Raw genomic sequence first — 10,458 nt, 5'->3', positions numbered from 1 at the left:
TAGCGAATTCTAGCTTGCCTTGGTTGGTTTTTGTATGGATTGTTTTTGTATGGATTGTATTTTGTAGCTTGGATTTTGTATGGTTGGAAATTTGAACTTGGTATGATTGAGAATTTGAATTTTGCAAGGTTTGGAATTTTTGAATCTTGTATGGCTGAGAATTTGAATTTTGTATGGTTGAAAATTTGAATTTTGTATGCGTTGTGTGTGCTTTTGAAATTTGTAGCTACATGTATGCATGAAAATTTTTGCAAAATTTTCCCCATTTTTTTGGGTGTATATACCCACTATAAGCCCCCATTTTGACTGAGGATTTTTTGGTTAAGAAAAAGCGCAAGTCAAAGTATATTCAACTTTTGCTTATGCATATGAAGACTCTTGAAAAAAACTGCCCATTTTTTCGGGTGTATTTACCCACTATAAGTGTAACAGCCCACCCTTAACGAGCTGTTTTCTAAACACACTTAGTCTTAATTTAAACAACTCAACGTAATTACAACTTTAAACCTTGCTAAACAAACTTTAACTCTTCAAACAACTTCAAAGATTTAATCACGATTTAGCCTATCTCAAAGACACTAATCAAGACCCATAAACTTAATTAGTTATTAAAAATTTCGGCAGCACTTCCCCTAAATATGGACAACCTAAAATAATGTTTAGGAAATTACGTCAAATTCTCTTTCACCTGCTTCAATGACATCATTCCAACATATAACATATCCCGCCACATCACCAGGGTGTCACTGCAACAACCTACTCTTAATGAGCTACTTCTAAGAACATTTAACTTTAAAACAAAGAAACTTAACTTTAACTACGACTCCAATACAGATATATAACACACAAAATATAAACTAAAAAGCTTTAAGAAGAAATTATACAGCCCATTAACAAACTCTAGGAGCTAAATTACATTTGGCGAATCCACAATCCAACCTTGGATACATAATGCCATTAGAGAACTCTACGAACCTTGAATCTGAACTGAGACCTAACTCTTGCTACCTGCAAAACATTTTAACTCTGCCCCCACCGGGACAGGTTCAAAGAACAAAATCAGGGAAAATCTGAGTACAAACATCCAACCTGAAATTGATAGGTGGCTCAAAATAATTTTTGTTTTAGTGTTTATGTTTTGTTTTGAAAAGCAACTTCGCTTATCAAACTCAATTGGTAAACAGAACTTGATAAAGTGTTATTACTTCTTTGAAATCTATTTGGCAAAATCTCGATTATTCAAACAACGATTTGGAAAACAATAAAATAGCATTACTCGCAAAAGCTTCAAACTTTACCTACCATCTCACAAAGTTTCTAGATTTATAATCACATCAACTGAATTAGACTCACAACTTAAGATTCATCTTGTCATTTTCACACTCCTAATCATCTTCAATCATAATCTAATTCGACAATGACTCATAACAATAGTTAGAGTGTTATAAGTAAATCTTTTCCCAATCCTTAGTTTTCTCCACAAGGTGGAAACTCAACATATAATTATTCATAACTTAATATGGTACGCATAGGCACAACATTGCCAAAGTCATATGATTTTCTTCATAAAATTCTCACAACACAATTCGAATAAAGGCATAGATATTCATAAGAAATTTATAACTCAATGCGAAAACACACAACTCAATCTCAACATAATAGTTTACTCAACCACAACATATTAGCTTGTTGTTGGGGAAAGTGAACACGAATAGAGAGGGTTCGCTATGACCAACTGTCTCTCTTTGGTGGGGGCCGTCGCCCTCCTGATAAACATACGCTTGCAAGACTTAACTAGGACATGTCCCTAACTACGGGTCTATCCCGCCTCTACGAGTCTACTTTTGTAGCGCTCGCTTTACGGCCAAGACGCTTTAACGGGTCTATCCCGCCGAACTACGGGTCTATCCCGCTTCTACGAGTCTACTTTTGTAGCACTCGCTTTACGGCCAAGCCGCTTTAACGGTTCTATCCCGCCGAACTACGAGTTTACGATTGTAGCACTCGCTTTAAATGTTTTTCATCACCGACGCATGTAAACACTATGCAACACATACACGGCTACTTTCCCCTACTTAAGCATCTTATTACCAATTTAAGCAATCTTGCTCTCAAAATATCATTAGCATTCCCTTATTCATGCATTAATTCTTCCTCAATCATATTCAACTCAGTTTCTATCTTATATGACTTCTCAACCCGATTTCAACCTCAAACTCAAGACTTGCTGACACTTTCTCCTACACCTAATCAAACCGTAACAATATAATTAAAATTTGGAAACTCTTCACAACTATTCCCATTTAACTTAGAATCACTCTTTACCCTTAGTTATACTCTTAGACTATTGATTAATAATTGACTGCTAGTGAGTGACACTCATTTAAGATCACAAGGTTATCAATAGCTTATACTCTCCTCAAATCCGAATTCATTCTTTTATAACTTAGTGTGCCTGAAATGTATTTTATAAAATATTTACATGAAACATAATTACTCAAACATAATCTTTTGTATTCATTGAAATGTCCTCTCGATAGATTTCAAACTATTAGGTTACTAAAATATGAAAACGTGATTATTTATTTTAAAGTATATTGTTATTCTTTACAATACTTTCTTTTATAAAACTTGTCAAAGATTTACTTATTTGCAAACTATATGTATTTAAAGAACTTAAAACAAACCGAAAACATTTTTAGTTTATTTTTTCAACTCTTAAGTTCATTAAACACTTTAGTATTGTTCAAAGCTAGTTTAAGTTCCATAATTCATAGTTTTAGGAACAACATGTGACATTTAGGAAATTCCAAAATAAATATGACTTGTTAGGAAAGATTATAAAACCTTGAAACGACTCATTCAAGAATCATTTAAAACTCCGCTTTTATTATACTTAAAATAGTTTAAAGATTCTCATTTACTACATTAAAAGAATTCTTTTTATTATTAACACTTGATTAAGAAAACAAGTGTCTTTTAAGAAAATTAAAAACAAGTATGACCTAGTTGAAAGAAAACATAAACCTTTACTGAAACAAGAATTTAGAATCAAAAGCGATATCTTTGGTTCCACTAAATCTTACTTTAGGATCTCTTATGTAGTTTAACACTAAGACCTCAACTCCTTAGAAACTCAAGTAGGACTAATTCCATTATGCAAGGACTTTTACCTGATCATAAACGTATTTACTTATGATTAACTCTTAATTAACACTCTCTTAGCCTTTTGACTTTTTCACACATCTCACGATTTCTAAGTTCGACCTCAAGATACTCAATGAACTCTATTCTCTAGCCGCTCAATGCCACAACTCAAACCATCTCTCACTTGGGTTCTCATTGACACAAACTTTCGTTTAAATGAATCGTGATTCATAAAAGCACTACAATCCAATTCAAGTTGCAAAGAACAAATCAATTTGTAAATACAATTCAGTTTTGCCAAACACAATTTAATTCGCAAAGTAACATTCAATTCGCAAAATGACATTCAATCTATACATACATATATACATGATACTTAAACACAAGATATATTTTCAAACATTGAAGTTGGTTGGATGATGTGTACCTCGCATTGCAACACATAAATCCCAAATCTCCTTCGATCATCATTCTCCACCTCACTCCATGATTCAAATCTCTTTCACCATCCTCCAATATATTACCTCGACAAGAAACACTTAAATTAACATACCACTCGCTAGAATAAGCTAGAACTTGATGAACTCTTTAGAATCTTAAATGATTTTCGAAAACATAGTTTTGAAATGAACATGACATATTCTACCTCAAGAAAACCAATTTGGGTTGATAGACACGGATTATGATTGAAACGATAATTATAATATTTATTTAATTAGCAAAATCCATTTAGAAACTCAATCATATTTCTGCATTAGAACCCTTCTTTGTATTAAGAAAAATAAACATGAATTACTCAAATATATTATCAAAATCAACTTAATTTAAAAATCAAAATCATTTTCAAGTAATCAAAGTAATAATTCAATAATAATTTATATTCTCACCATTATAAGAGTTGAATTGGATACTAAAATTTTAATGTAATAACACAAACATTAGTTGAATCTGAGTCATACCCTTCAGAGAAATAGGAAGCACGGAATAGCAACAACAACAACTAGAGATAGAAGCACGGCAGAGCTCTAGAGGTGGCGCTCCGGTCGAGGTGCGGAGGCGATTGTTGAAGCCGCATCATGAGGAGAGAAAATGCAGCAGGGGAGTGCAAATATAACAACAACAACGTCCGCACCATAACAATCTCAGGAAGATGGAGAGGACGGCACCGGCGGCGGGAGAAGGCGGCGCAAGACCTCAATAGAGGAGAGAGAAATCAAGAAACGGAGGTTAGGGTTTTCTTAATTGGGGTTTTGATCAACTCAAATAATTAATAGAAAAGGCTAGAGAATTACCCATTTCTTGAAGTAGTAGAAGCGACAGCAACAACAACCACCATGGTGGCGGCGAACCAAGGAGGAGATGGAGGAGAGACAAGAAAGAAGAGCAGCAACAACAAAATCAAAACAACAACAACCAACAAACAACCTCATCAACAACCGCACCAACGCCGCTAGTGAGAACGGCACGGCCGGCAAGGCTGACGGTGCGGCGGCGCAAAGAAGCAGAGGGAAGGAGAGAGAAAATCGAGTGAAGGGAAGGAGAGGGGGTGAGGTCGGGTGAGAGAGGGGGTGAGGGTGAGTTTCTAGAGAAATTTAGAACATAATTAACAATCACTTAAACACTAGGCAAACTTATAAAATAAAATTCGATCAGCTACATTGACTTAATAAGAGTAACTCATTAAAATAAAATAATTTCACTAGTTCAATGAATAAAATGCGAATCATAATATTAAATTTTCGAGGTCAAAGAAAACAATAATAACTTAAATAATAAAATATTTAATCTAATAAATTTCCAAAATTCCAAGTCGTTGCAACAATTCGGAAATTAATCTTTAAACTGAGTTAATAGATAATAATAAACTTACATCCAATTTTTACTAAAAACTTAAATTGTAAACTAGAATTTGTTTCTAAACGGTTGTAAAAGTGGGATTAAGAAAATAATTATACTTAAAAGCAAAATGAGAATTGCTTAAAATTCGGGCCTGTTTCCTTAAATGAATTAGTTTTTTCAAATTTTTAAATTGGAGCTAAATTCGATACCTTAATTCAAAGAATAGTTTAAATTACGAACAATCGACCTTAATCCCGAGTTAGTTTCAAAGGAAGTATTTTGAGAGCGAGTTTAAAACTATAAATATACACCACCTGTAACAACCCGCCCTTAACGAGCTGCTTTCTAAACACACTTAGTCTTAATTTAAACAAACTCAATGAAATTACAACTTTAACCCTGCTAAACAAACTTTAACTCTTCAAACAACTTTAAATATTTAATCACAGATTAAGTCTTAATTAAACTTAATTAATTATTAGAAATTTCGGCAGCACTTCCCCTAAATATGGACAACCTAAAAATATTGTTTAGGAAATTATGTCAAATTTCTTTCACCTGCTTTAACTTCGTTCCAAGATATAACATTTCCCAAATCATCATTAGGGTGACACCCAACTCAACAAGGATATATAATCCATAAATATTAACCAAAAAGCTTTAGAAAGAAATAATACAACCCATTAACAAATTAGGAAAGACTTAAATACACTTGGAGAATCCATAAGCCCGCCTTGAAACATATAAGGCACCTGGAGTACTCTACACACCTTGAACCTTAACTGAGACTCGATTCTCGCTGCCTGCAAAACATTTTAACTCATGCCCCCACCAGGACAGGTTCAAAGACCAAAATCAGCGAAAATCTGAGTACACACATCCAACCTGAAATGCATTTGCTAGGTGGCTCAAAATAATTTTTGTTTTAGTTTTTATGTTTTGTTTTGAAAAGAAACTTCTCTTAACAAACTTAATGGGAAAACATAACTTGATAAAATGTTATAACCTCTTTGAAATCTATTTGGCGAAATCTCGATTATTCAAACAACGATTTGGATAAACAATAAATTAGCGTTATTCGCAAAAGACTCCGACTTTACTTACCATCTCAGAAAGTTTCTAAATTTACAATCACATCAACAGAATTAGACACACAACTTAAGATTCATCTTGTCATTCTCATACCCTTAATCATTTTCAATCATAAACTAATTTGACAATGACTCATAACGATAGCTCGAGTATTATAAGCAAATCTTTTCCCAATCCATAGTTTTTTTGCCACAAGGTTAAAACTCAAGGTATAATTATTCATGACTCAATATGGTACTCAGGGGCACAACATTGCTATAGTAATATGATTTTCTTCATGAAGTTCTCATACACAATTCAAATGAAGACATAGATATTCATAAGAAATTTTATAACTCAATGCGAAAACAAACAACTTAATCTCAGCATAATAGCTAACTCAATCACAACATATTAGCTTACTGTTGGGGAAAGTGAACACGAATAGAGAGGGGTTATTCATCCAACTGTCTCTATTTGGTGGGGGTCGTCACCCTCCTGATAAGCATACCCTTGCAAGACTTAACTAGGACATGTCCCTAATTACGGGTCTATCCCGCCTCTACGAGTCTACTTTTGTAGCACCCGCTTTACGGCCAAGCCGCTTTAACGGGTCTATCCCGCCGAGCTTACGGGTCTATCCCGCCTCTACGAGTCTACTTTTGTAGCACTCGCTTTACGGCCAAACTGCTTTAACGGGTCTATCCCGCCGAACTACGAGTCTACGATTGTAGCACTCGCTTTAAATGTTTTTCACCACCGACGCATGTGAGCACTATGCAAAACATACACGGCTACTTTCCCCTACTTACGAATTTTATTACCAATTTATGCAATTTCGTTCCCAAAATATCATTCGTATTCCCTTACTCATGTATTGGCTTCATTCTCATTTCTCATCATATTTCAACTCAATTTATTTCTCAGAATAAATCCTCAACCCTATTAAATATCAATCTCAAGATTTGCTGACACTTTCTCTTACACTTAATCAAACTGTAATGCTCTAACTAAAGCCTGAACACTCTTCTCAACTATTCTCCTTAACTTAGAATCACTCCTCATCCTTGGACATATTCTTAAACTATAGTTAGTGAGTAACATTCATTTAAGATCCTAAAGTTATTGCTAGCTTATACTTTCCTCAAATCCGAATTCATTCTTTTATATCTTAGTGTGCCTGAAATGTAGTTTAGAAACGTTTATATGAGACTCAATTACTCAAACTAAACTTTATTATTCATAGAAATTTCCATTGGTTATACTTCAAATTCATAGGTTACAAAAGCATGAGAACTTGATTATTTATTTCCAAAATATATCTTTATTCTTTGTAATAAACTCTCCTTTTTAAAAAAAAAGAAACTTGTTAAAGATTTACTTATTTGCAAACTATCGGTATTTAAAGAACCTATAACAAAACTGATAACACCTTTAGTATATAGTTTCAATTTCTTAAGTTCATTAAACGCTTTAATATTGTTCAAAGCTAGTTTAAGTTCCATAATTTATAGTTTTAGGAAAAACATGTGACTTTTAGGAAATTCTAAAATATATATGGCTTGTTAAGAATGATTATAAACCCCTACAACAACTCATTCAAGAATCATTAAAAACTCGGCTTTTGTTGTACTCAAATAGTTTAAAAATTGTCATTTACTATATTAAAAGAATTCTTCTATTATTAACTCTTAATTAAGACAAACATAAGTCCTTTAAGAAATTTAAAACGAGTATGACCCGTTGAGTGAAAATATAGACCTTCATTGAAAACAAAAACTTAGAATTGTTTAGAAGTGAAGTCCTTGGTTCCACTAAATCTTACTTTAGGATCTCTTGTATAGTTTAATAGGAAGACCTCAACTCCTTAGAGACTCAAGTAGAACTAATTCCATTATGCAAGAACTCTTACTTGATCATTAATGTATTCGTTTATGATTAACTCATAATTACACTCCCTTAACCTTTTGACTCATACACATATCTCACGATTCCCAAGTTCGACCTCAAGATCCTCAATGAACTCAATTCTCCGGCCGCTTAATGCCTTAACTCAAACCATCTCTCACTTGGGTTCCCACTAGCACCAATATTCATTCATAAGAATAAAGATTCTTAAATAATTACAATTCAATTTGTGAGACATATATATAGTTCAATTCATAAACATACTTAAATTCGTAAAGCGCAATTCAATTTGCAAGACATAGTTCAATTCATAAAACATACTTAAATTTTTAAAGCGCAATTCGATTTGCAAAACACGATTCAATTTCCAAAGCATAATTAAATTTGCAAAGCACAATTCAGAATCTATACATATACATATATACACATAATATGTAGACTTAAAATATGATTTCAACATTGAAAATGGTTGGACGTTGTGTATCTCGAACCGCCACACATAAATCCCAAGCCTCTTCCGATCATCATCCTCCGATTAACTCCATGATCCAAATCGCTTTAACCCTTCTCCAATCATTTACCTCAATAAGAAAGACTTGAGTTAATAAACTACTCACTAGAATCAACCGGCATTTGATGAACTCTTTAGAATCTTGAATGATTTTCGAAAACATAGTTTTGAAACTAACCCAGCCGATTTGGGCAACTAGGCATGGACTATGATTAAAACTATAATTACAATATTTATTTGATTAATAAAAATCGATTTAGAAAACTCAATCATATTTATATATTAAAACTCTTCTTTGCTTCAAGAAACATCAACCCGAAATACTCATATATACTATCAAAATCTGTTAATTCAAACCAAAGTAATAATTCAATAATAAATTATATTCTCATAATTATAACAGTGGAACATAATAAACTTAAAATTAGATGGAATAAGGTTTGGTTTTGAGTTGTACACTTCAGAGAAAAGGAAGCACGAAGTAGCAACAACAACAAGGCAATGACCAGCAACAACAACCAAACCATGAAGTTGAAAGGAAGATGGAGAAGAGTGGCCGGCGCCGGAGAGGGCGGCGCAACACCACCAAAGTAGAAACGCCGGAGCACCCAAAAAGAAAAAATTAATAATAATAATCTGCTTTAGTTAGGGTTTGGGGTTAAATTGGAAAATTAATTACATCAATTGAGGGGAAAGTTTGAAGTTCATTACCAATTGATGGTGAAACACGGTGGTGGTGGATTTGGTGGCCATCAGTGCGGCGGCGGCAGCACGAGGGGAGGACGAGAGGGTGAGAGAAACAATGGAGCAGCACCAACGACATCGCACAACAACACTCGCGGAAGTGAAGACGGAGGAGCGGTGGTGCGGTGGAATGAAGAGGAGAGAGAGACCGAGTGGTAGAGAGGAAGAGGGAGATCGGGGTGGAGGAGAGAGAGGAGCATGAGTGAGTTAGAGAAGATGGGAAGGTTTCTAGAAGTTTCCTGGAAATAGAGAAATGGGGTTCTTGGTCGTGACTAATCAAGGAGCAGCAAAACATTTGGCAATAGGGAAACTAGTTAGGAATTTCTGAGGCCGACGCTTGGCAAAGGAAGGCAGAAACACATGAATTAATTTAGCAAGATGGTCTTATTCTTGAAGCTTAAGTATAATTACCTTTAAACAATTGAATAAAATCTTTAACACTTTTATTTAGAAAATGTTGATTTAAAGAGAATCAATTAACGGAAATAGTATGGTATCACTAATTCGATTTTAAAAAACATAATTCGTAATTTCATAATTAATCTTTGAGTTTAAACTAAATTTTTAGAATTACATAATCTTTAATCCTTAAACGAATTAGCTTTCAGAAAATTAAATTTCGGGTGAAATTCGAGAATTTAATTTCAAAGAGTAGTTTAAAAGATAACACTTAAAGTCTAAATTAACGCACTAATGAATAAAATCGCTACAATCGACCAAAATCTCAAGTTAGTTTCAAAAGTAAATTTTGAGAGCGAGTTAAAGACGATTAATATACTTAACACGAGATTAAGAGTTGTTTAAAAAAAATCAGGGCTATTACAATTTCAGAAGTGATTGAAAAACGAAATTAAGCTAATAAACATACTTAAGATCAAATTAAAAGCAACTGAAAATTTTGGGCTATTACACGGTACCACCCTTAAAATGGTTTTCGTCCTCGAAACTTGAAAACATATAACCTTAGATCATTTGGAGTGAAGTTATCCTTCTAAAGCCGATCGTCGAAATCATAGATATCAAAAGGTATGATAAATCGGTATAGAAATTTTAAGATCAAACTTTAAACCATAAAAACAACAGTTGATAGAAAGACTCGGTAACCCTAGATAGATTGGAGTTGCACGGGGTACCGAATATATGCGATAATGATGGGGTTGGAGTTAGAAGTACTTAATCATATCATAGAGAGAGAATTTAGAGTAGATTTATATAGAATTGGGTTATACACCATCTTT

At 33.6% G+C, this 10,458-nt stretch overlaps 1 long non-coding RNA gene across 5 annotated transcripts; it reads right to left on the bottom strand.

Annotated features, from left to right (window-relative positions):
* Positions 1-656: 656 nt before the first annotated feature.
* On the bottom strand, positions 657-9,604 carry LOC110805464 (uncharacterized). Of its 5 annotated transcripts, none has more exons than XR_008926401.1 (4): positions 9,188-9,584; positions 4,107-5,789; positions 3,575-3,671; positions 657-1,026 (listed from the first exon to the last, which is right to left on the bottom strand). It is a non-coding gene; the product is annotated as an uncharacterized lncRNA (long non-coding RNA). The 5 variants fall into 5 exon arrangements; XR_008926400.1 differs by having other exon boundaries at positions 3,575-4,340; positions 4,440-5,789; XR_008926399.1 differs by having other exon boundaries at positions 3,575-5,871.
* Positions 9,605-10,458: the final 854 nt, after the last annotated feature.

The sequence above is a fragment of the Spinacia oleracea genome, chromosome 1 (genome assembly GCF_020520425.1).
Source record: "Spinacia oleracea cultivar Varoflay chromosome 1, BTI_SOV_V1, whole genome shotgun sequence".
NCBI lineage: Eukaryota > Viridiplantae > Streptophyta > Magnoliopsida > Caryophyllales > Amaranthaceae > Spinacia > Spinacia oleracea.
This window is presented reverse-complemented; position numbering and strand designations above follow the sequence as displayed.